Source organism: Neovison vison, chromosome 9, assembly GCF_020171115.1.
Source record: "Neovison vison isolate M4711 chromosome 9, ASM_NN_V1, whole genome shotgun sequence".
Classification (NCBI taxonomy): domain Eukaryota; kingdom Metazoa; phylum Chordata; class Mammalia; order Carnivora; family Mustelidae; genus Neogale; species Neogale vison.
In genome coordinates this window covers 33,232,650-33,256,227 of record NC_058099.1, presented here as the reverse complement: position 1 = coordinate 33,256,227, position 23,578 = coordinate 33,232,650, and the positions used below count along the sequence as shown (strand labels likewise).

Below are 23,578 nucleotides of genomic sequence, written 5' to 3'. Positions count from 1 at the left end.
CCAGGCACACACAAGGGGCCCTGGGGAAAACCCAAGAAGAGTGCATACACGTGAGCCCTCAAACTGATGTGTACGCATGTGCTGTACATGTGAGGTGGTTCTCCTGCAGCCATTTCTGTGCACCCCACAGCTGCTGAAGCCTGGGTCACAAGTTCTCCCTCGGACCCATGCAGGGGTATCACTTTAACTAGGATGGAGGGTGGGGAAGGGGCAGTTCCCCAAAGAAATGCTGTGGCCAGGCAAAAGCACCCCAAGTCTCAGAATCCTGCGAGCTGCCTCCAAACCTGTCTCTGTCACTATGCTCAGGGGACTCTCCCCAGAGAAGGGACCTGTCTTGTCCAAAATCACACAGTGATTCAATAGCCAAGCTCATATTTTGGTTAGGCTTGGATTTGCCTATCTATAGCAGAAAACCCAAAGTAATGTGGCATAAACGAGAGATTTATATCTTTCTCATATAAAAGAACTCTTTTTCTGTCATGCGACAACTCCAGTGACCCCCACCCCCGGCAACTGGACAATGACACTGACTTATTTGTGACTTACTCAAAATAACCAGAGAAAATTACTTATGTTCAGGGAGATGGGCTGTCCTCAGTAACCCCCCCTTCTCTGTATTCATAAAACTTTTCCACATCCCCTGCAGTGGAGGACATTTGCTAATAAAAGAAAACAAAAACCAAAACAAATCCCCCCACCCTCCAAAAACTCTAGAGGTGGGCAGTCCTTACTGATCCTGGACTGCTTGTCATGGAAGACTCCAAGTCATCTGTCCTCCAGCATCTTAACTTGTGGCTTCCATCATCCAGTCTGTCCCTGGCCCAGGGTGGCTGGCTGCTGGAGCTCCAGCCTAGACCAGCCACCAGGCCTACACTTGAGACGGCAGCAGGAGGAAAGGAGGAGGGCAAAAGAGGCCCTACCAGCTGTGTCTGGGCCATCTGGCCAGACTCCCCGAAGTCCCACACCACACTCTGATCACATGTCATTGGCCTGAACTTTGGTCACTCTTAGCTGCCACAGAGGTTAGGCACTTTAATTTTTTCATTTGTCGAATTGCTGCCCAAATTAAAACTGTCTTTAAGCAAAGGGGGAACGAAAACTGTGGAAACTACCAGCACTCTGTGCTACCCAGAACTCCAAGATGAAGAACAGGAGAGAGGTTTCTTTTCAGGTGGGTAGGGCGTCTGCAGCCTCTCTTTCCTTCATGTTCACTCATTCACAGAGAGAACAGTGTCTCTGCTCTAAACTACAGCATATGAGCAGGACCTCTGCTTTGGGCTTCCAACAGAATGATGGGAACTACTGTGTTGGTTTTCATCTGCTTATCCCTTACAGGAATATCTGAGCAAATCCTTCTCTATTTCATAAATGGGGTGGGTAGAGGTCAGGCTATGAAGTCTTTTAAGCAAGCAACATGTTCCTGAAATGCTGAGTCAAAATTATATCTCTGTAAATCAAAGAATAGAATCTGTTGACCCCACCATGTTGAACATCACAGTGAATATACTAGTAAAAATAATACACACAAAATAAAACTAACAGTGGTTAACATCACTCATGGTGAAGCTCATTGACTAAAAATTAATAGAGGAAAAATATATTTGAAAAACATTTTGATAGGCATAACTTGACTCTAGAAAAATGACTTGATAAAAATAATAATCCCCTAAAATTTATAATAGCAGAATCTGTAGTCAGCAAATTATGATCTGGGCCAAAAATCAATTTATGTAAAAAAAGGATCCTAATATAAATAGTTGCAGTGACTTAATAATAAAAGTAGATAAGCGACAATTGAGTTTCTGTACTATATGTTTGTTTCTCGAATGTGGTCTCACTTTTTAGCACTTAACAGACCTCATATTTTAGAGCAGTTTTAGGTTTACAGAAAAATTGAGCAAGTAGCACCAAATTCTGTCACTCCCTTCCCCCACAGTTTACTCTATTTTTAACATCTTGTAATAGAGTAGTTCATTTGTTAAAGCTTACAGACCAATACTGGTACGTTATTACAACTAAAGTCCATAGTTTATGGTAGGTCTCATTCTTCCTGCTACACAATTGATGAGTGTTGGCAAATGTGGAGTGCCATGTCTCCACCATTAGAGCATCAGGCAGAAGAGTTGTACAAAGCTCACATCCCATGTTCAACCTCTTCTTTCCTCTCTTCCTCCCCCAAACACTTTTTGTCCTCGCTAGAGTTTTGCCCTTTCCAGAATGTCAAAGAGTTGGAATCATATAGTACGTAGTACGTAGCCTTTTTAGACTGACTTTTTTCATTTAGCAATATGTATTTAAAGTTCCTCTATGTCTTTTTGTGGCTGGGTAGCTCATTTCTTTATATTGCTGAGTAATACCCATCATCTGGATGTACTACAGTTTGTTTATCCGTTTACTTACTAAAGGACCTCTCAGTGGCTTCCAATTTAGGGCAGTTATTCATAATTGTCGAATATTTGTGTGCAGGCTTTTGTGTAGATTTTTTTTTAAAGATTTTATTTATTTGACAGAGATCACAAGCAGGCAGAGAGGCAGGCAGAGAGAGAGAGGAAGTAAAGCAGGCTCCCTGCCAAGCAGAGAGCCCAATGTGGGGCTCCATCCCAGGACCCTGGGATCATGACCTAAGTCGAAGGCAGAGGCCTTAACCCACTGAGCCACCCAGGCGCCCCTGTGTAGACGTGTTTTCAGCTCTTCTTTGGTAAATACCTAGGAGCATGATTGCTGGATCATAAGGTAGGACTATGTTTTGCTTTTTAAGAAACTGCCAAATTGTCTTGCCGAGTGGTTGTACTATTTTGCATTCCCAGCAGGAATGTTGTGCCATACCATTGTCAGCATTTGGTCTGATCAGGGTTTTGTTGGTTTGTTTCTTTTTATTTTTCATTTAGTCCTTCTAATGGATGTTTGGTGGTATCTCATTGTAGCTTTAATTTGCAGTTCCCTAATGATATATGATGTTGAACATCTTTCCATATGTCTATTGCCATCTGCTTGTCTTCTTTTTTTTTTTTTTTAAGATTTTATTTATTTATTTGACAGAGAGAAAGATCACAGGTAGGCAGAGAGGCAAGCAGAGAGAGGGGGGGGGAAGCAGGCTCTCTGCTGAGCAGAGAGCCTGATGCGGGGCTTGATACCAGGACCCTGAGATCATGACCTGAGCCGAAAGCAGAGGCTTTAACCCACTGAGCCACCCAGGCGCCCCTGCTTGTCTTCTTTGATGAGATATCTGTTCAGATCTATTAGCCATACTTTTTTTATTGCCCATTTTTTTAGTGATTTGCTGGAGGTATCTTTTCTTGAATTAAGGAGTTTATTTTGCTTCTGAGATTTTGTTTACAAATTGAGATATTGTTGCATTTTAGGCATCCCTTGTATGTTTTGGACATCCTTATTTGCCATCTTTATGTCTTCTTTGCTAAGGTGTCTGTTCAGATCTTTTGCTCATTTTTAAATTTAATAATTCTTTGTTTTCTTCCTGTTGAGTTTGAAAAGTTCCTTGTGTATTTTGGATATCAGTCCTTTATCAGATAATGTGTTTTGTAAATATTTTCTCCTGGTCTGTGGCTTGTCTTTTCATTCTCTTAGCAGTCTTTTGCAGAGGAGTAGTGTTAATTTCAATGAAATTCAGTTTATCAGCATTTTCTTTCATGAATCAAACTTTTTATATTTTATCTAAAGAGTTGTTGACAAATCTAAGGTCACCTAGATTTTCTCCTATGTTATCTTTTAGGAGTTTTATAGTTTTACATTCTACATCAGAACATTCTGAGGTAATTTTTGTGAAAGTTCTTTATCAATGTTCATTTTTTATTTTTGCAAGTGGATGTCCAGTTGTTCCAAAACCATTTGTTGTAAAATCTATCATTTCTCCATTGAATTGCCTTTCATCCTTTGTTAAAGACCAGTTGAATATATTTGTGAGGGTCTATTTCTGGATTCTTTATTCTGTTCCACTGATCTATTTGTCTATTCTTTCATCTATAACCACACTATTCTTTCTAAAGATTTATTTAATTTAGAGATAATGTGTGTGTGCAAGCAGGGGGAGGGTAAGAGGGAGAGGGGAAGCAGACTACCCACTGAGCAGGGACTCCGATGCTGGGGCTTGATCTCAAGACCCTGAGATCTTGACCTGAGCTGAAACCAAGTTGGACACTTAACCAACTGAACCAACCAGGTACCCTTATACCACACTATCTTGATTGTTGTAGCTTTACTTTATAATAAGTCTTGAAGTCTGGTAATGCAGTCCTCCAATTTTGTTCTTCTCTTTCAATACTGTGCTAGCTGTCTTGTCATCTTTTTTTTTTTAACCTTTCCTTGTAAACTATAAAATCAATTTGTCAGTGTCCATAAAATTACTTGCTGGGATTTTGATTAGGATTACATTGTCTCTATAGATCAAGTTGGGGAAAACTGACATCTTGATAATATTGGGTCTTCCTATCCATGAACATAGGATATCTCTACACTTAACAATTCTTTGGTCCCTTTCATCAGAGTTATAGTTTCCTTATAAAGATCTTATAAGTATCTGTTAGCATGACAATGCTTTGTTGTAGTCCTCAAGAAGATGCAAAATGTGGTGGTGTTTATTTAGATAATCATCCAAATGAAAATGAAAATATTTTACACTCTTATTGAGAACTCTCAGATCCCCAAGAATAAGCCAAGGACACCAGTTTATACAACATTGGCCTAGACTCCACTCCTATTTTGTCAGCACCACAGTCCTAAATAGGTTGCTGATGATGTTGTAAACATTGCCCCCAAGTTATAAAATCAGCTTTCCAGCAATAGGGTTTATGCAACATGTCATAATCCCTAGCCACAAATCCTGGAATTTCAAATAAAGACCTTTTTACCTTCCCAGACACATTACAAGATCAGGATTGAGACTTGGAATCACCCAGAGCAATGCTTTTCTCAACTTTAGCAGTATAGGCTCCAAATACCCCCAAGGAAAGGTTCTGACAAAACAGTTGCTATTGAAAACATCTGGCTATTATCTGAGTTATAAACGCCTTCTAAATGGGTCTTGTTTATTTGCAAGGAAATGACCAACTGGAATTTAGGACTTTGTTTCAAGAAATTTGATTAAGTAAAGCTTGCTTAGAGGAGGTAAGTGTGACATTTAATTAAGAGAAAACATTAGGAAGATTATGTATGACAGCAGTCTTCAAATATCAAACAAGCTCTCCTCTATAGGGAAGATTCCATTCTTTCTCTTTAGCCAACAGGTAACACTAGAGCTTATGAATGGATACTCTAGGGAGAGAGTTTTTAGATCCAAATGGCATTTTGATAGATATTCAGAGCTACCTGCCCAATAAAGACAGGGCTCATACACAAGGGGAAGTCCCTCACTGATACAGAAGTGGTCCATGCAGAGGAACAATGTTTTTAAATAGTTCATAAAGGATGTCTGTCTAGTTGACAGGCCTGTTGATGTCAACAAGCATCTGGAGAAGTATCAGGTCACACTCTTCCAGCCTCTTCTCTACTTTACCACCCATGATCTACTAGGATTGGAGGTGAACACAGTGCCTTCCCAGGAAGGAAAGGATGTAGAGAAGAAAAGAATTGATTGGAAACATCTGGATTTGTGAAAGGAAAAATTCTAGGATATAGAATGGCAAAATAAAGATCAAGTCTCTTTCTGAACAATTGTCAGCCCATAAATTTGTACCTGAATTTGGTGCAAGCTATTTGTTAACCTCTATTATACAGGTCTACAGCTTTCCTTAGAGATTTTGATAAAGGAAAAAAGTTTACTTTGTCCTTATACTTTTCATGCATTTTACTTTGCTTACTTCTTCAGTCCCTTATTTCGTTCATCAGGTACACATAGAGGCAGCATAGCATTGTAGAAAGAGGATGGACTTAAACCCTTCCTTATTTATTCATCCACTGAGTAAATATTACAAGCCTATATGTGCCAAGCACTAGAACACTGAAATCATCATGATTAGGGAATATATCTATATCCCTATCTTTCTACCTATCTATGATCAACCGTCAAACCCCTTTTTGGAATATGTACTGCACAAAGGAAGGAAATGCTATGTCACTGTTGACTACTGTGTTGCTCTCAGATTAAGAACCACTTACCTAGAGAAAATCTCCTCTAGTGTCTTACTCTGGCCAACAGCCTGCTAGCTCCTTTCTTAACCAACAACTGGTCTCCAGGTATTACAATGTTCTAATTGCAAATATAAAACACCCTGTGTTAAAGAAATTGCTGCAGAGAACAGGAACCACAGTTTTAAATGGAAAAAGACTAAGTGCAAGGGGATGAAGAGAGAATTGGAAGGAAGGCCATCTATTCTACTTATGGGCTAAATGAACTCTACGCAGAACCCTCAAAACAGTGGTTTTAATCTCCTCAGCTGGTTGTGAGTACTAGATAGATAATTTGGGAGTGGAGTGATGCAGAATTCTAATAAATATAAATACATGCATTCATCCCTAAGTCTGTTGGAGTAAACAGGAATGTCTTGTTCAGCTTCTCTTTGGGTAGGACTGGCTATTGGGGGATTTCTAGAAGCAGCACTCAAGCCCTCTCTGACCCACCATCTTCTTTTATAATGAATATTTTGTAATCCCTCCTTTAACTCTCCTGATATGAAATCCACAGATGAAATAACCTGAAAAATTCATTTTATGGTTAAACTATGAAAAAGTTATTTGTGTTTATACATAAAGCAAAGGTTTTTCATCTACATGAATGACTGGCAAGACATTCACGTGTTGGTTGGGACAAAGGGAACTTCTCGGATATGAGGGAGCTCTTCCATATATACCAGGACAGCAAGCATGCAGCCTGGACCGCTAAATCCCAGGAGGTGCCCACCCATCGTTGTGACAACCTAAAATAACCTCGTGAATGTCCAAAGTGCCCTTGGGAAAACAGCAGGTAGATGTTACTCCCATGGAGAACCACTGGTGAATGGGAACTGACCACCAAACAGCCCATAGGGAAGGCTCCTTTTCTCCTTACTGGGTTAACATTACCACTTAAGCAAATCTGAGATTAGAATGAGCCCAAAGGGCTCCCGATCCAACAAAAGACTTCGATTTATTCAAGATCAAACTTTTCTTTATCTATTTTGTGTATTTATTTGACAGAGAGAGACATAGAAAGAGACAGAACACAAGCAGGGGGAGTGGGAGAGGGAGAAGCAGGCTTCTTGCCAAGCAGGGAGCCTGATGCAGTGGGGCTCAATCTCAGGACCCTGGGATCATGACCTGGGCTGAAGGCAGATGTTTAATGACTGAGCCAGCCAGGTGCCCCTCAAGGTCAAACATTTAAGTGGGCCAGTGATATTCCCAGAATACTACTTCAAATCTAAACCCATAATTTTTTAAGATTTTATTTTTTATGTAACCTCTATACCCAGTACTGGATTCTAACTCATGACTCCAAGGTCAAGAGGCACATGCTCTATTGACAGAGTCTGTCGGGCACCCTGAACCCACATTTTTTGAGTACCATCTGCAATTTTGATTTCAGGGTCAGCTAACCAATGCTGAGCACCTCCTGTATACTTACATGGTTCTTTCTCATTGCCTCCTCCCTTCCTCACCCCTAGCATCTACTGCAGCATAATTTTTGTACCAGTCTGTTCATCAACTATTACAGAATCCATAATGCTGTAGTTGTTTCCCTTGTTCAGAGTATTAGTTACCCTCCCTCCATGCCCTACCCCACATCTGGGCCCTTTAGCTGCTGCCAACTCAACACCTGCACCCTTGGAGTCCTCCTCCTTTCTGGGCTGTGTCCAAGGCTGGGCTGGGTGAATGAACCACAGATCCAGAGGGGCAGAGGCCACCTCTTAGAAGCCAAGACCCTCCCCCCATGGGTCCTATGACCTTGCTATACACAATATGGCTTTAAGCTTTTGTTATCCCCTGTTTTCCAGTGTTCGATGGCTGTGTGGCCTCTACAGCTTTAGGGATCAGCCCCTTCTGGGGATTAGCCCCTTTCAGCTGACTCACCTTGGAGGCCTTTGTGGACAGATTAAGGAGTTTTGCTTGATCAGCACATCCTGAGCTTTACCAGGGCCTGGATTTTAGCAGGGCCCCAGCAATCTCTCCCTTCAATGTTTTGTTTTGTTTTGTTTTGTTTCTCTTAACTCAGTTAAAACAAATGCAATTGTCTAGAAATTCCTCTATACTTGTTTGCGAGGCAATAGCTGACCGGAGAGGGTAAGATCATGGTGTTAATGATTCACCAAACATAACAAAGATCTGTCCAAAAATTTCTTTTGTTATGAATCCATTTTTCCTGACCTTGTGTAAGCAAAAAGTACCAGTGAGGCTGGGCTTAATCCACATAATATAACTTTGAACATGTTGTTGTTTAGCTTTGAGAAGGACTTAAAATTATTATTGCTGAAATTATTTGCAATTAAATAACTCAGAGGGGAAAAAAAAGACAAATGTAAAGTCTTTCGAGTGTTCATAAGGGAGATGAGACATAGAACATGTTCCCCTGCTGCAAACATTTTTGCAGGACAAATAAGTTACACTGGGAGCTCAGCCCAAGAAGTCACTTTCAGGTGGGCCTGCAAGGAAGATTTCTCCGGAGAGGAATTAATGAAGACGCCAAATAACACCACAACCGAGACCCTCTGGCTCATTCAGCAGTATGCAAAGTGATGGACACGAGAGTTTTGGTTTTGTTTTTCTCTTTGGAGACAATATAGGGAAGAAACAGATGAGTTCAGATGGGAGCTGAGATGAGAATATCGAGAGGTCTCTAAAATTGCCCCTCTCAATTTTGGAGAGTGGAAGAGCCACCGATGGCAGAGAAACTCAGAGAAGGAGGGTTAAGGGGGTCTCTTTTTTATTTTATTTTATTTTTTTTATTTTATTTTATTTTTTTTAATTATTTTTATTTTTTAAAGAGTTTTTTTTTTTAAGATTTTATTTATTTTATTTGGCAGAGAGAGAGATCACAAGTAGGCAGAGAGGCAGGCAGAGACGGGGGGGGGGGGAAGCAGGCTCCCTGCTGAGCAGAGAGCCCGATGCGGGGCTCGATCCCAGGACACTGAGATCATGACCTGAGCTGAAGGCAGCGGCTTAATCCACTGAGCCACCCAGGCGCCCCACGGGGGGGGGGTCTCTTTTTTAGACTGTATCGCACACCACACACTCCCATCAGATGAGATAAAAATGAAGTGAGCCACACACATGGTCTTGGAGCACGATTGCTGTCTCCCCTTCTTTTTACATGGTGTCTTGCAGGATGGGGAGAGGGGAAGGAGGGAAGGACAGAGATGTGCCTCAACCAATGGTTTTGGCATTGTCTGCCTTGTATAGGTGCTTTGGTGTTTGCGTCCAAGGTGGCTCTCTCCAAAAAATGCATGAAGGGCTTTAGGTGGACACTTCACCCTAATAGTCGTACCTTTCTCAGCCCAGGAAAAGGCAGCCATAAATCCAACTTCCTTCCTTATACCTGGGTCTTGATTTGCACTCTGTTTCCATGACAACCTCTCTCTCTTGAGTATTTGGATGGGCACAGATTACCTGCCAGGCTGCTGCCCACTGGCCAGCTGCTCCCTCCTATTCACTCCCCTATATCCAAATGCCACCTGTGCAGATCACATCCTCTCAACAGCCCTTGGGGGTGGAAGCTGTGCCTGCCTCTCCTGAGGGAGAGCCACAGATGCTCCTGGCCCCCACTTCTGTCATCCAAAGATGATCTTGGGTTTTTGCTGAGAGAGAATACCTTCTCCCTCAGTCTAGTTCATTCTGAAAACTCCGCTCTCTGGCCTCAGGATATATGCCTTCATATAAGGCAGTTTTCTAGTGGGTGCCCCCAAACCATTTTTGAGATCATATGCCAAATTTTATATCCGTGTGTTGTTTTCACATATTCTTACTTCCTTCTCCCATAACCCATTTGTCATTTCTGATTTCCCCAAAATCCAATTACATCCAGAGCATGGGAATTAATTCTTGAACTCCCCAGGCCTTGGACCATTTCCAAAGAAAGTAAACAAACTTCCTAATCTCTCCTTGCTATGTCAGCTACCCATGGAGTTCTGAGAACCTCCCGATATGTCTTAGCCAAAAATTCACCTGCAGAATGGACACTACCCAAGAACATATAGGAAGGGCCAATGAACACATGAAAAGATGCTCAATATCATTAGTCATGGAGAAATGCAAATTAAAAACCTCAATGTGGTATCTGTATCCACATCCATTGAAACGGCTAAACTTAAAATGACTGACAATTCCAAGGACTTGAGAAGATTTGGAGGAACCAGAACTCTCATACGTTGCTGGCAGGTGGTGGGGGCATGGAGAACAAAATGATGCAGCCACTTTAGAAACAATCTGACAGTTTCTTATAGAGTTAGACGTACACTGATTCTACAACCAGCAATTCTACTTCTAAGTCTTAATGCAAGAAAAATATGTCACCACCCAAAGACCTGCATGTGATTGTTTATAGCAGTTTTGTTCATAATAATCCCAAACTGGAAATAACACAAATGTGTATCAAATGTGAATGGATAAACAAATTGTGACAGACCTATACCTGTGATGGTATGCTGTTATGCAATAAGAAGGAACAGACTGCTAATCTATGCAACAACATGAGTGACTCTCAAATGCATTATGCTAAGTGAAGAAAGCCAGAAACAAAAGACCACACACTATATGATTCCATTTACATGGCATTCTAGAAAAGGCAAAGCTATAGTGACAGATGTCAGATCAATGCCTGCCTGGGGCTGGAGAGAGGGGGAAGAAATTAACTATAAAGAGGTGCAAGGAACCTTTTTTTTTTTTAAAGATTTATTTATTTGTGAAAGAGAGTGCTACCAGGGAGAAGAGGATTGGGGGGTGGAGAGAGTGAGAGAGGCAGAGGCAGATTCCCTGCTGAGCAGAACCTCTCACAGGGCTCCATCCCACGACTCTGAGATCATAACGTGAGCTCAAGAGTCAGAAGCTTAACCTACTGAACCACCCAGACACTCAAAGAGGCACAGGGGATCTTTTTGGAATGATGATCTAGTTCTACATCTTGACTGTGGAGGTGGACACATGACTAAATACATTTGTCAAAATTCAACTAACTGTACATTTAAAAGATTTATTATATGTAAAATATTCAGGGGAAAAACTGATTTTTTAAAAAAACTAGTTATAGAACATCATTTTTCTTTGTATATAGGATAGTCCCAACACAGAATTCCTTTGTAAGTACAACTAATCTCAGACTTGAGGTCCAGTTACATTGCTTTTATGACTTGCCTTGCATATTGGACTCCGGAGTTTTTCCTAATTTTCTATTCCAACTGGTGCTCTTTCAATTGGGAGCTGCTTTTTACATCTTTCCCATCTTAAAAGTGGAACCAGAGGAGGTTATCAGCACTGCAGAGTCCAAATCGGGTCTGGCTATATTTTACGTCTATTAAATCCACTGCAGTGTTTAGAGCAGATTGGGAGAGAGATCCTAACCAGACTGAAATACAGCAGCAGGGATGGAGAGGAGCGCCAGGGAGAGACATTTGGGCAGATCTAGTTAGAGACTAGTTGTGGGAGTATCAAAGAGAACAGCATACAAAGGAGATTTTGAAGAATTCCCCACCGCCTCTGGGGAGAAGCCCAAACTCCCGCGGGCTCTCAGGCCTTCCATGGTCTACTTCCAATCTACCCTTTCATTGCCTGCTGTCCCTTTTCACTGAACCAAAAGATCCCTCAAAGGATCCCTCTGAGATCCCTCAGAGATCCCAGATCTCTGGGTCATAAGTTTGAGCCCCACGTTGGATATAGAGTTTACTTAAAAAGAACCTAAAAAAAAAAAAAAACTAAAAATAAAAAAGCTCTGCAAGCGTAGGCTTGTGCCTTTACATAGTACGCACTTCATGAAAATTACATAAGAGTGGGTGTTCAGTAGGTACTGGTTGATTGTCCGTTCACCTAATGATGGGCATTTATGTTGGTTCTATTCTTGGCTATTATGAACAAGGCTGCTGTGAACATTCTTGTCCGGGTCTTTATGTGGACATATGCTTTCATTTCTCTTGGGTAAACCCTGGAAATGGAATTACTGGATCATATGGTAGGTTTATTACCTCCATATACTAGGATACTACTCAGCAATAAAAAGATATGAACCATGGTCCACACAACAACATGGATGAATCTCAACATATTTATGTTGAGTGAAAAGGGCTGGATACCACCACCCCCACCAAAAGTCAGCATATACTGTATTATTCCGTTTATATAAAACCCTAGAAAAAGCAAACCAGAGGCACTAGGGGTGGCTGAGTTGGTTGGGAGTCTGACTCTTGGTTTCAGCTCAGGTTGTGATCTCAGGGTCCTGGGATCAAGCCCCACCTTGGGCTCTGTGCTCAGGGTGTGGACTCTGTTTGAAGATTCTCTCTCCCTCTCCCTCTGCCTCACCCCCCAACTCATGCTCTCTCTAAAAATAGACATAAATAAAATATTAGGAAAAAAGTCAACTAATTTATAGTGACAGAAAGCAGATTAGCAGTTGAGGGGGCAAGGACAGAGAGGCACAAGAGGTGAGGAGTACAGAAGTGACCCAAGGAAACTTTCTGGGGTGATGGTTGTATAGTGATAGTTTCACAGCGGTACACATACATGAAAACATCAAATTATACATTTTAAATGTGAGGTTTATGGTATGCCAATTACACTCAAGCTGTTAAAAAAAAGATACTGCTTGAGGGATTCCTGGGTGGCTCAGTTGGTTAAGTGGCTGCCTTTGGCTCAGGTCATGATCCCAGAGTCCTGGAATCAAGTCCCACATTGGGCTCCACGCTCGTCAGGAGCTTGCTTGCTTCTCCCTCTGCCTGCTTCTCCCTCTGTTTGTGTGCTCTCTCTCGCTGATAAATAAAATCTTTTTTAAAAATAGTGCTTGATAAAATAGTAGACCCCAATAATTGCATATAGAATAAATGCAGGGAGGTGTTCAATGTTGCTTTAAGGAATACAGAGCAATATGCTCAATACATCTTGTAGGATTAATGTGCAGAAGAAATAAGTGAATATTAGGTGTTCAATAACTTTATAATGAACAAAGGAATGACTTTGACAAAATTTACATCACCCTTCTGTGCCAGGCACAATTCTAGGCTCTGGGAATAGCCTGTAGAGCATGACAAATATTCCTGTGCTCATAGAGCTTTAATTTGAGGACAGTAGACAACAAAAAAGATTAGTAAAATACATACAGTGTGCTCGATAGGTGTTAAGAGAGAGAAAGGTGAAGAGAGAGAACATATCGGGGACTGACATCTTTCGAAAGTGGCACCCTCCTTGAAAAGATGACGCTTGTGAAAAAACCTGAGGGAAACGAGTGGACCAAGTGGATGTCTGGGAGAGTTAAAAGTAACTGTCCCCGCAAATGAATAAAAGAATGAGCAAGAGTTGAATGAAATGTCTGAGGAGTGAATGAAGGCAGCTGTAGAAGCGCACAAGTGCTGGCGAGGTCCTGCTGGGTCCCATTGGGTCCCCGGCCCTCGCAGCCCGCCCGTACTTGCATTGTCCACGAGGAGGCGCGCCTGAGCCCGCTCCGCAGTCGTCTTCCGCCGACGGCCCGTGCGTGGGCACGCGCAGAAACCGCTAGGAGGCGTCGGTTTTCCTTCCCACGCGCGGACGCCGGCGTGGGCCGACGCGGCCGGGGAGCCCGCGCGTGCGCAGAGCCGAGGCCGGGGGGCCCTCGGGGCGGGGCGGAGCGGGGCGGGGCAGAGTGGGGCGGGGCCGGGGCTTGAGGTGATTCCCGAGCCGCGGCGGCGGCTCCGGCCGTGCGGGGAAACCGAAAGTGGGCGGCGGCCGCGGTTGTGGCACTGGCTGAGACGGCGGCGAGAGCTGGGCCCAGAGGAGCGGAGACGGGCCGTGGGCCCCCGGGACGAGGTGAGCGCAGGTCTTGCCGCTACGGGTGCGACAGGTGCTGAGCGACGTCGGACTAGGTTTCGGGCGGGCGCGGCGCACCTGGGTCACTAGCGGGACAGTGGCCCGGGCGGGACAAGAACGGGCCTGGGGCCTCTTCGCAGCAGCCGCAGGGGATGCCGCGGGGGGGAGTTGGAGTTCCAGAGCGTTGTGTTTTTTTAAATCTCTGATGGGACCCGTTCCCCGGCCGCTGGGTGATAGGCTGGGCGTCCCCCCGCCCGGGAGCCTGACAGAGCGCTCAGTGCAACGGGGAAATGTAGCAGTGGGGGTGTGGACGAGGGGCGGGAGGCGCTGACCAGGAAGTGGTTCCACAGCCGCCCGCCTGGAGCAGGGCACATCGGAACCCCCGGCTGCCTGAGCTCGGTATTTTACACCCTGAGCTTTCAGTCCCTCGAAGGCAGGGGCCTCTCTGCGGACCGGCCCATGCAGGCCGCTCAGGTAATGCGGGGCGCAAATACTATACAAGGCTCTCGAACCGTGAGACCCAGGCTGGGACACAGCGGGGAAGGAAACACGAATCCATGAATGAGTTGTCTCTTAACTTTGATCAAGATCCAACAGGGTCAGGTGCTCAGCCTCAAGTTACTGGGAGGGGGCTTAGAGCCCGCCCAACTTTTCTTCTACGTTCCGCTTGCGGGGTATAATATATTTTCGGTTATAACCAAAGTATAACCAGTCCCAAATAGTTTTAGAGAGCAAGAAAGGTTAACACCTGTATTAGAAAAAGTCCTGGCCCCAAAGGATTTTCATTACTGCCCTGCAAAAGAAAACAAACTACTGATCTGGGTCAACCCCCACTGCCCCAATCGTGCAGGTGGAAAAATTGCAGCAAAGTGTTCTGCCTAGAGATATGCCGCAACTTAATGACAGAAATGAAACTCAGACCCAAATTTCTAACTCCTCTTTGGCTGCCTGGATGTGTAGGTGTGGCATACTGCAAATAGTGTGGGCTTTGTGGACCTGGGTTGGTAATCTGGGCTGCTCCTCTTACTGATTGTGGATGGTGAATAAATTACTTTCTTTGAGCCTGGTTTTCTGTGTATCGAATGGAAATGTTTAACATAAGTCCACACAGCTTTTGGGAGGTAACTGCTGTAAATCCTTTGGTTTATAATAATGGTCAAAAAATGTTAACTCTTTTCTTTCCACCAAATTTCCCGTATGTTACGTAATTGGATTTCAATTTCTTGGAGTCCTCTAATATAAGATTAATTGGCCCGTGGTGGGGATTTTTCCATCTCCACTTAATGGACATTTCAGAGCATCAGTTACATGCAAAGTACCATGCTAGATGCAGTGTAGTTGGTCCCGGGGCCAGCTGCGTTAGAATCCACATCTCCTGTGCCCCAGCCCTAGGCCCTTTGGTGGCACACAGATTTCCTCTTTGCTGGTTAAACACAGTGAGACTGTGAGGCAGCAGTTGGCAGTGCCTTCGGATTTCAGTCCCTGGAGACTGTAGACTGGAGATGGAACATAATCCCTGCTAATGCCCTTTTAAGTGTATTGGTTGAACGTGGCTGAATGAACTTACTGTGTTTTGTACCAAGAGATGTAAACTTCTTGAAGGACTGCTCTTTAAATTCTCTGTGCAATGTAATCTAGTTGGAGACTTAATATGAATTTAAAGGAAAATACTTTGTAAATCAACTCTAAGTGCCCACTCTGTGTTTGATCAAGTGCTGTTTTCAAGAACTGGGATTTGACAGAGGGCTTTGCATCTGGGCACTTTCAGAATCAGCAGATGAATACAGTAAGGACCCAAGTTCCTTGGTACTTGAGTGAAATGTAATTTCATATTTATGTGAATTGGTTTTTCTTTCTCTATGCAAAACTTATTTTCTTTGCTCTCTACTCCTGTCTTTGTGCTTTTGAATGTTTCATTCTTTTTATTATTTCCCCAATGGGCCAAATGTATTTTTTTAAATTTTGTCATTCAAACTAGCTAAAAGTAATCGATTTTGTGATTTTTAGCTTCAATGTGTATATATGCCAGTTAGAGCTGCTGGTCAGCACAAAATGCCCAATGGCTCCAAAGCAAACTCATTATTATAGCTGTACAGCTTTGTCAGGAGGAAGCCAAACTATGGTTTACATTAGATCTTTGGCTCCCACTTCAGAACTTGAAGGACTCCAAGGAAAGTTGAGAGTCACAGCTCTTGTCCATCTTCCTATCTTCCATATGAAAAAAAGTGACCTGAAGTGACTCACTCAAAGGGTCACAGCTAATTAGTAGCAAACTGGGATTAAGATCACAAATCCTAACTAAGACACTTTATTATTGCAAGAGGTTTTTTTTTCTCTAATATGTAGGTTTATGGAAACCCCTTACTTACTATTTGTACTATGTAGTTAGTAATGCATGTACAGCTTAGAGCTTGAAATTACAATAATAATAATAATAATAATAATAATAAATAGAAATGCTCCCTAAATATGCCCTATGGAAATATGTCATCACTTGAAGGTGTCACTTACTCTTTCTTTTTAAAAAGGTTTGGTAAAGGAGTATTTCAGGTGGTCACAAGTAGACTATACTGTAATAGGAAAGAAAAAAGGACATGTTAAACTGTTGCAAGATGAGAAATCATCCTGGAAGGGTCTTAGACCAAAACTTGGGCTCAGTTTATTGATTTGTAAAATGAGGGGGTTGGGACAAACTAGATGATATCTAAAATCTTTTTGGCACAGACATTCTGAACTTTGAGGGCCTGGTGTGTTGCTAAAATAGTGTCTTCAAGTAAATGGGCAATCAGTTACCACAAGTATTTGCCCTAAGAAGGTACTAAAAATTGTGTAACTGACTGAAGAAGGTAAGAGAGGTTACTCGGTAATTTCAATTTACCCTAATAATTTTTCAGATTTTTTTCTGGGGTTTAGTGCCACTCTGAAATGCAGATTTATGACATTGAGGAAGATGAGCCAAACAGGACAGTTGGAAATAGGTGAGAAAAGAGAAACTTAGAGAAGAACATACACAGGTGAGAGCTGGACCAGCTAGGCTAATGGGTAGTGAGGAATCTCGGGCTCTCGGAAGCACATAACATGTAAATGACTGAGTCAGGGAGGCTCAGTCAGTGGTAAAGGCTGTATCTAGAGGACACTGAAACCACATTCTTCAGAATAAGACTTTCTCAGGAAAGGAGAAAAGCTGCGAATTTCCAAACACAGTTTTGAGTATGAGAGTTATTTTAGGCTATTTAAATTATTTAAATATTGCTTTCTTAAAGGTTATTACTTTCCCCTACTCCTTGCTCCACTTCTTGTACATTATTAGCACTTTGGAGTTCTCTACGATTTATTTTGTAATAAAAAGAAAAAGGACAGAGTGAAAGGATAAAAGGAAATGTCAATCGCCACACTGAATATTTGCAAAAATTAGAGGTTCTTTTGGGATTGGGTGCCCATACCCTTAAATCAGAACAAGGCTGATCCCTATTTCATGCCACTTTAAGGGCTGATCATGAAGTCAGTGTCCCCCAAGTTCCAAATTACTTAAGAGAAGCCATTTCTAGACATTTGGAGCAGCTGTCTAAAAGGAAGCCCTAAGTTTGGAAACCAGAAGACCTGGGTTCTTGTGATTCTGGCCACAAAAATATGTGAGAATATGTGAGACTTAGAACAATTGCTCTGGGCCTCAGTTTCCTCATTATTAAACTGAAGGGTTTGGAGGAGATGGTCTGAAGGTGCCCACCAGCTTTCCATGCTTCTCTCAGCTCTCTACTCTGAGGTTGGGCCCACCATTCTATGCTGCTTCCCTAAGCCGGGCAGGGTGTGGGAACATTGTGGGCTTGTGGTCTAGCATGGAATCTCTGCTCCCTGAGCCTTTGCCAAAGCAGTAAGTGACTTTTTGTCTACTAATTAAGTGAGAAATTTTGGAGGGGATCCAGTCGCTTTCTTACCAAGCTTCCCAGTTCATAAGTATGTTAATGAGGCAAATAAGAAAATCTGGGAAAATTCTGGTATTTCAAATTTAATGCTGTACTAAACATTTCCCCGATATACCAATGCTTTTATCATTGTGCTTTTAGCCATTTAATACATATATTCATAGGTAGTTTCCCATCCACACCACACTTCCAGGAAATGCAAGTAAGTACTGAATTCCAAGCTCATAGAACTCTACTGTTGATGCTTGTCATTCAGAAGAGAGGCAAGGAAAGGAGGAGGAGAAAGAGCAAGATGAAGGAAGTGAAAGTCAAATGCAATTGGTTGTGACCTATTGTGGCCATTTTCTTCCTTCCTAAGGTCTTTGCTAACTGACCTTGGTTAGTTTTTGAGATCAAAAGTACTCTGATTAAATAATTCCCCAGACCCACCTCTACTTTACTCTGCTCTTTAGGATTCTTAGTCAGCTCAAGCAGACCCTATATTGTTTTCAGAATAAGAATATTCTTAAGGAATATTCTTAATTCTCAAGGAAACCTTTAATTCTTAAGGAAATTAAGGAAACCCTTAAGAATTTTAACCTGAGAAGCTGTGTTCTAAAACAGAGATAGTCAGCCTATTTCTCCCAGCCTAGCCTAATTTATGGTCACCAGGACTTGCGTAACATTCTCAAAATAAAAGTAACTTGAGTTTTCTTAAACTCAGAATTAATATTTGTCACAGCACTTTCAGAGAGTAGAAATAAAGGGGAAAGAGAGTTGATAAGTCAAAGCAGCAACTTAAGAGATTTGGGGAGCTACTTTGGAGAAACTTCGAAACTTAATTTTTGGGGGGAGCATGACTAAAGTTTTGCCATTGAGGCCCAGAGTTGAAATTCCCATAAACTTCCTCTTGTGCTTCTAATGGATGACATCCAAGATAATAAACTTAATTTGTTATAGCTAGAGGAGAGTATTGTATGCTTTTTATAAAAGTTATTGAGTGTAATTGCCATCTTCAGAAAATTTCAAAAAAATGCCATGACAATCAAGGAATTCAAATTTAAGGCATTTAAAGCAATATAGATTAGACAATAATGATTGTTCTTAAAAAATTATTTTAGTTGTAACTTTCTTTTTAGTCACTGCCCAAAGTAATACTACTAATGTAGGAATCATGGATCCTACTGGAAGAAACTGACAAGCATGAGAATACCACCTACATCTGAACAAGATGTGTAGTCACATTTTCCCACCCAGGCTTCACTGTGCTTAACTGCTTCTCACCAGCTTTGAGATCTTCAGTCTCATAGTCCAAGGGACCACCTTTTCCTCCAAAAAAATATAGCTACTAAAAGTTGTTGTGAATTCAGTATCAATTTCTCTGGGAATCCCAACAGTATAGGCACAATGTTTGAAAACCAGGGAATACATGCAAGTGTGAGACACTTACTGGGTATTCAGGCTGTGCCTCTGGCTCATCGGTATGTGTGAACTTCTTACAGGAACACTGGGTTGTTGAGAACACTGGCTCAGAGTGAAAGGGCCGTGAAATAATCTACCTGATGATTCTCAACCACAGCCTGGTGACATAATTGGGTGTCTCAGTCAGTTAAGAAAATCGTTAAAATTTGAAAGTTGTTTTTTAATAAAGAAATTTAAGATGATTCCTTTAATAGCTCCCATGCATTATGCTATGTTTTAGTAAGTAGAAAGGAGTATTAGATAGATGGACGATTTCTCACTCATTCATCCAATATTTATTGAGCTCTTATTGTGGGCTGGGCTGTAGGGATTCAGTAGTGAACAAAGGCTCACAAATTCCAGCTTTTTAGATTTTTTAAAAAAAGATTTTATTTATTTATTTCACAGACAGAGATCACAAGTAAGCAGAGCAGCAGGTGGGGGCTGTGGCGGTGGGAGGCAGGCTCCTTGCTGAGCAGAGACCCTGTTGCGGGGCTCGATCCCTGGACCCTGAGATCATGACCTGAGCCGAAGGCAAAGGCTTTAACCCACTGAGCCACCCCCCACAAATTCCAGCTTTCACAGAGCTCATAATCAAGTTGAGGAAACAGATGGTACAATTAAATAAGGACTACTGGGTGGCAATAAGTGCAAAGGAGGGAAATAAGGTAGGGAAGGAATGTAGGGAATACTGGACAGCCAGCATAACAGTTTGGATTTTGGATAGGGTATCCAGGAAAGGCCTTGTTGAGAAGGTAACCTTTGAGCAAATACTCAAAGAAACTGCGGCAGTGAGTTGTGTGGCCCCTGTGTGGAGAATAGATTCTAGGAAGCAAAGTGGAAACTGAGACCAGCAAGGAGGCAGTTGCCCCAATTCAGGCAAAAGATGCTGTTGGCATGGACTAAAGCGATCACCACAAGATAGTCAGGAGTGGGGGAATTGTGAATGTCAGCCTGTCTGTCTTCATGTATCACGTGGTGATGGTGGTAAGGAGTTGAGAGTCACTAATACACAGTTGCTTCATTTTACAGAGAAGGAGGTGAGAGCCCCAGGAGAAAGGATTTGTCCCAGGAAAATAAGTGCTCTTTGCATAGTAATATTGAACTTGGAGACACCAGCAAGAGGAGGCATGGGCACAGCCTTCCACAATCCCTCGTCTCTCCCCACAATCAAATCAAAATCAATATATCAACTACTAGTTAGCAACATCCCCAAATGGTTAATGTTTGGGAGATCCTTACCAGCAGTTCTTTCAGAGCAGACCTTGGGAAGGTAAAGGGGACATTTGAGAGAAAGTGGTCTGAAGTGGCTCTCCCAAGGGTGGAAGGAGTAGAAGGCTTTCACACAGGGCAGCCTAGAGAACCAGTCTCTGATTAGCTTCTAAGATGGGATTAGACTTGTCCTTTCCAGCCAGCAGCATACTGGAGCTCTATTATGTTTTAGTCACAGGATGTCCATTAGTGAGTAGAATGCTATGAGAATTTTTTTTAACCCCACAAATTAGTGATTGCTGCCCACCCACTAATGTAGCTGGAGAAAAGTAGACCATGGTGAGGAGGTGGTAATGGAACAGATGCTCTTTCCAGAAAGAAGAGGAGGAGGCAGTAGAAACTCCTCCTCAAGGTGAAGGATAGGTCCTTCCTACTGATAGTCTCAGCAGGAGTTTATAGTGCTTCTGACTAGGGAGGAGCCAGTACTAAACAGTCTGGTCCAAATGGATCCAGGTGCCCTGCTCGCACGCAAGTGGGTGTATTCCTACCTGTGTGCTGACCACCTGGCATCATATCTACACGTCACGTGTGCATAATTCATAGTCCGGACCCATCTGCAGATATACAGAGATGCAAAGTCCAGCTTTACTCAGAAGAGCTCTAGATGAACAGGCGGGAGAGACAGAGTTTTGAAGGAAAGACAGGAAAGGTGGGGGTAAAAAAGTTGGGGAGGCTTGGCTCTGGGAGGTTAGGCTATCCTTTGGCTTTTCCTCTACAAATTAGAACTTGGACAGCCTCCATTATTGTTTTTCCTATTTGAAGAAATAACTGCTGTGAAGGTTCAGTGATCTTTAACTGTTGAGCCAGGAACCATTACAAATCAAAGTCTTTCTCTTACATTGGAAGTTTACTACTTAAAAGCCAGAATTTACATGTTAGATTTAACTTCTGGCAACCTTGAAATATAGGTGTCAAAACCATCCTCTCTGAGCTGCTACCCAACACACTCAGGAAAGTGTAGTTGGACATCAAGGGAATGGAGGTTCTGAGACACTACAGCTGTCATCTTTTGCTGCCATGAATTTTCTGTTTACCCTTTAGAGTGCCTGTCAGTATCACTGACTTGGAATCTGAACCATCCCTATGAGTGGCTTCCATTCATCTTATCATATCTTGGTTATTTACCTTCCCTCAGCTTTGGCGTTCTCATCTATAGAATGAGAACAATTTCCTCCTAGAATTATTACGTATATTAAATTTTTAGAAAATCCAAATCCCAGAACTTGGATTCTCACAAGAGAAAGAAAAACTTGTCTACCCAAAGATTTATATAATTCAAAGCAGCTTTATTTATAATACCCCCAAATTGGAAGCAACCCAAATGTCTATCAACATTCAGATGGATACATGAATTGTGGCATGTCTACACAGTGAAATACTGCTTATCATAGTATGAGAAGCTTTTGCTGTTAAGTGTGGAAACATGGATGAAACTCAAGAACACCAGGAAAAAGTGATCTATCCTGACAGAAAGCAGATCAGTGGCTGCCAGGAGCCAGGACAGCATGTGTATGAGAGGGTGAGAGCTGCCTGCAAAGTGGCACAACTTGAAAGAACTTTTTCTCAGACTTATTGATACATACTTTACATATAATAAAAGTTCCCCTCTTTTGTCTATAGTTCTATAAATTTTTTAAAAGATTTTATGTATTTATTTATTTGACAGAGACACAGAGAGAGAAAGAACACAAGCAGAGGGGTGGGAGAGGGTAAGCAGGCTTTCCACTGAGCAGGGAGCTCGATGCACGGGACGCCGGGATCATGACCTGAGCTAAAGGCAGACACTTAACCAACTGAGACACCCAGGTGCCCCTATAGTTCTATGATCAAGAGAGAATATTTCTGTCATTCCCAAAATTGCCCTGTGCCTTCTTTGCAGTCTGTCCCCTCCCTATACTCCCATCCCTTGGCAGCCTCTGATTTAATTTCTATGCCTATAGTTTTGCCTTTTCCAAAATGTTACATAAATAGAATCATACAGCATCTAGTCTTTTGTGTCTGGCTTCTCCCACTTAGCATAGTGTGAGAATCATCCATACAGTTCTATGTATCAATAATTTGTTCCTTTTAATTGCGGAGTACTACTTAATTGCATGGATATGCAACGCTAGTTGATTCATTCACCTGCTGATAGACATTTGGATTGTTTCTAATTGGGTGGTAATTATGAATAAAGCTACTATAAATATTTAGGTACAGGTTTTTATATGAATATATGTCATTATTTCTCTTGGGTAATGACCGACATATAAGTTTTTTGGATTGTATGATAAAAGCATGCTTCTTCATAAGAAACTGTCAAGCCATGTCTTTTTAAAATATTGTTCTGCAAGCCCACCAGACATGTATGAGAATTCTAGTTGCTCTGCATTCTTATCAACACTTTATACTGTTGGTTTTTTTAAAAAGTTTAACTTATTCTAATAGATGGGTAGTGATGCCTCATTGTGGATTTAATTTTCACTTCCCTAATGAAGAATGTGTTTTTTGGCCATCTACATCTCTACTTTAGTAAACTTCAGTATGTGTTCAAATAATTTGCATGTTTTAAAATGGGCTCTTTGTTTTCTTATTGAGTTTTGAGAGTTGTTTACATACACTGGTTACCTGTCCTTTACCAGGAGTTTTATGAAAATATATCCTTCAGTCCATGGCTTGTCTTTTCATTTTCTCAACAGAAATTTATATTTAAAAGAGCATAAATTTAAAATTTTGATGAAATCCAATTTGTCAATTTTTTCTTCTGTATTCTAAAAATAAAAAATCTTTGCTAAACCCAGGATTGCAAAGATTTATGCCTTTGTTTTTTTCTAAACATTTTACAGTTTTAGTTTTTTCAAGTAGGACCTAAGTGGTCTGGGTTTTTATTTTAGTTTAATTTTGAATATAGTTTAAGGTTCATTTTTTGGATATGGATAAATAGTGTTCCAGAACTCTTCATTGAACTTTGTCCATTGAATTTCTTTTGGTAACTTTGTTGAAAATCAGTTGACTAACATAACACAGTAAAAAAAAAAAATACTGATTGGAAACTTTAA

At 41.8% G+C, this 23,578-nt stretch overlaps 1 protein-coding gene across 2 annotated transcripts in view; it reads left to right on the top strand.

Moving 5' to 3' along the window:
- The first annotated feature begins 13,807 nt into the window (after nucleotides 1–13,807).
- Nucleotides 13,808–23,578, top strand: part of TDRD7 (tudor domain containing 7) — a 73,372-nt gene continuing 63,601 nt past the window's right edge. For both annotated transcript variants that reach the window (XM_044265298.1, XM_044265296.1), the window contains exon 1: nucleotides 13,808–13,905. The gene's annotated coding sequence lies outside the window, so the exon portion shown is untranslated. The remainder of the gene's footprint in view (nucleotides 13,906–23,578) is intronic.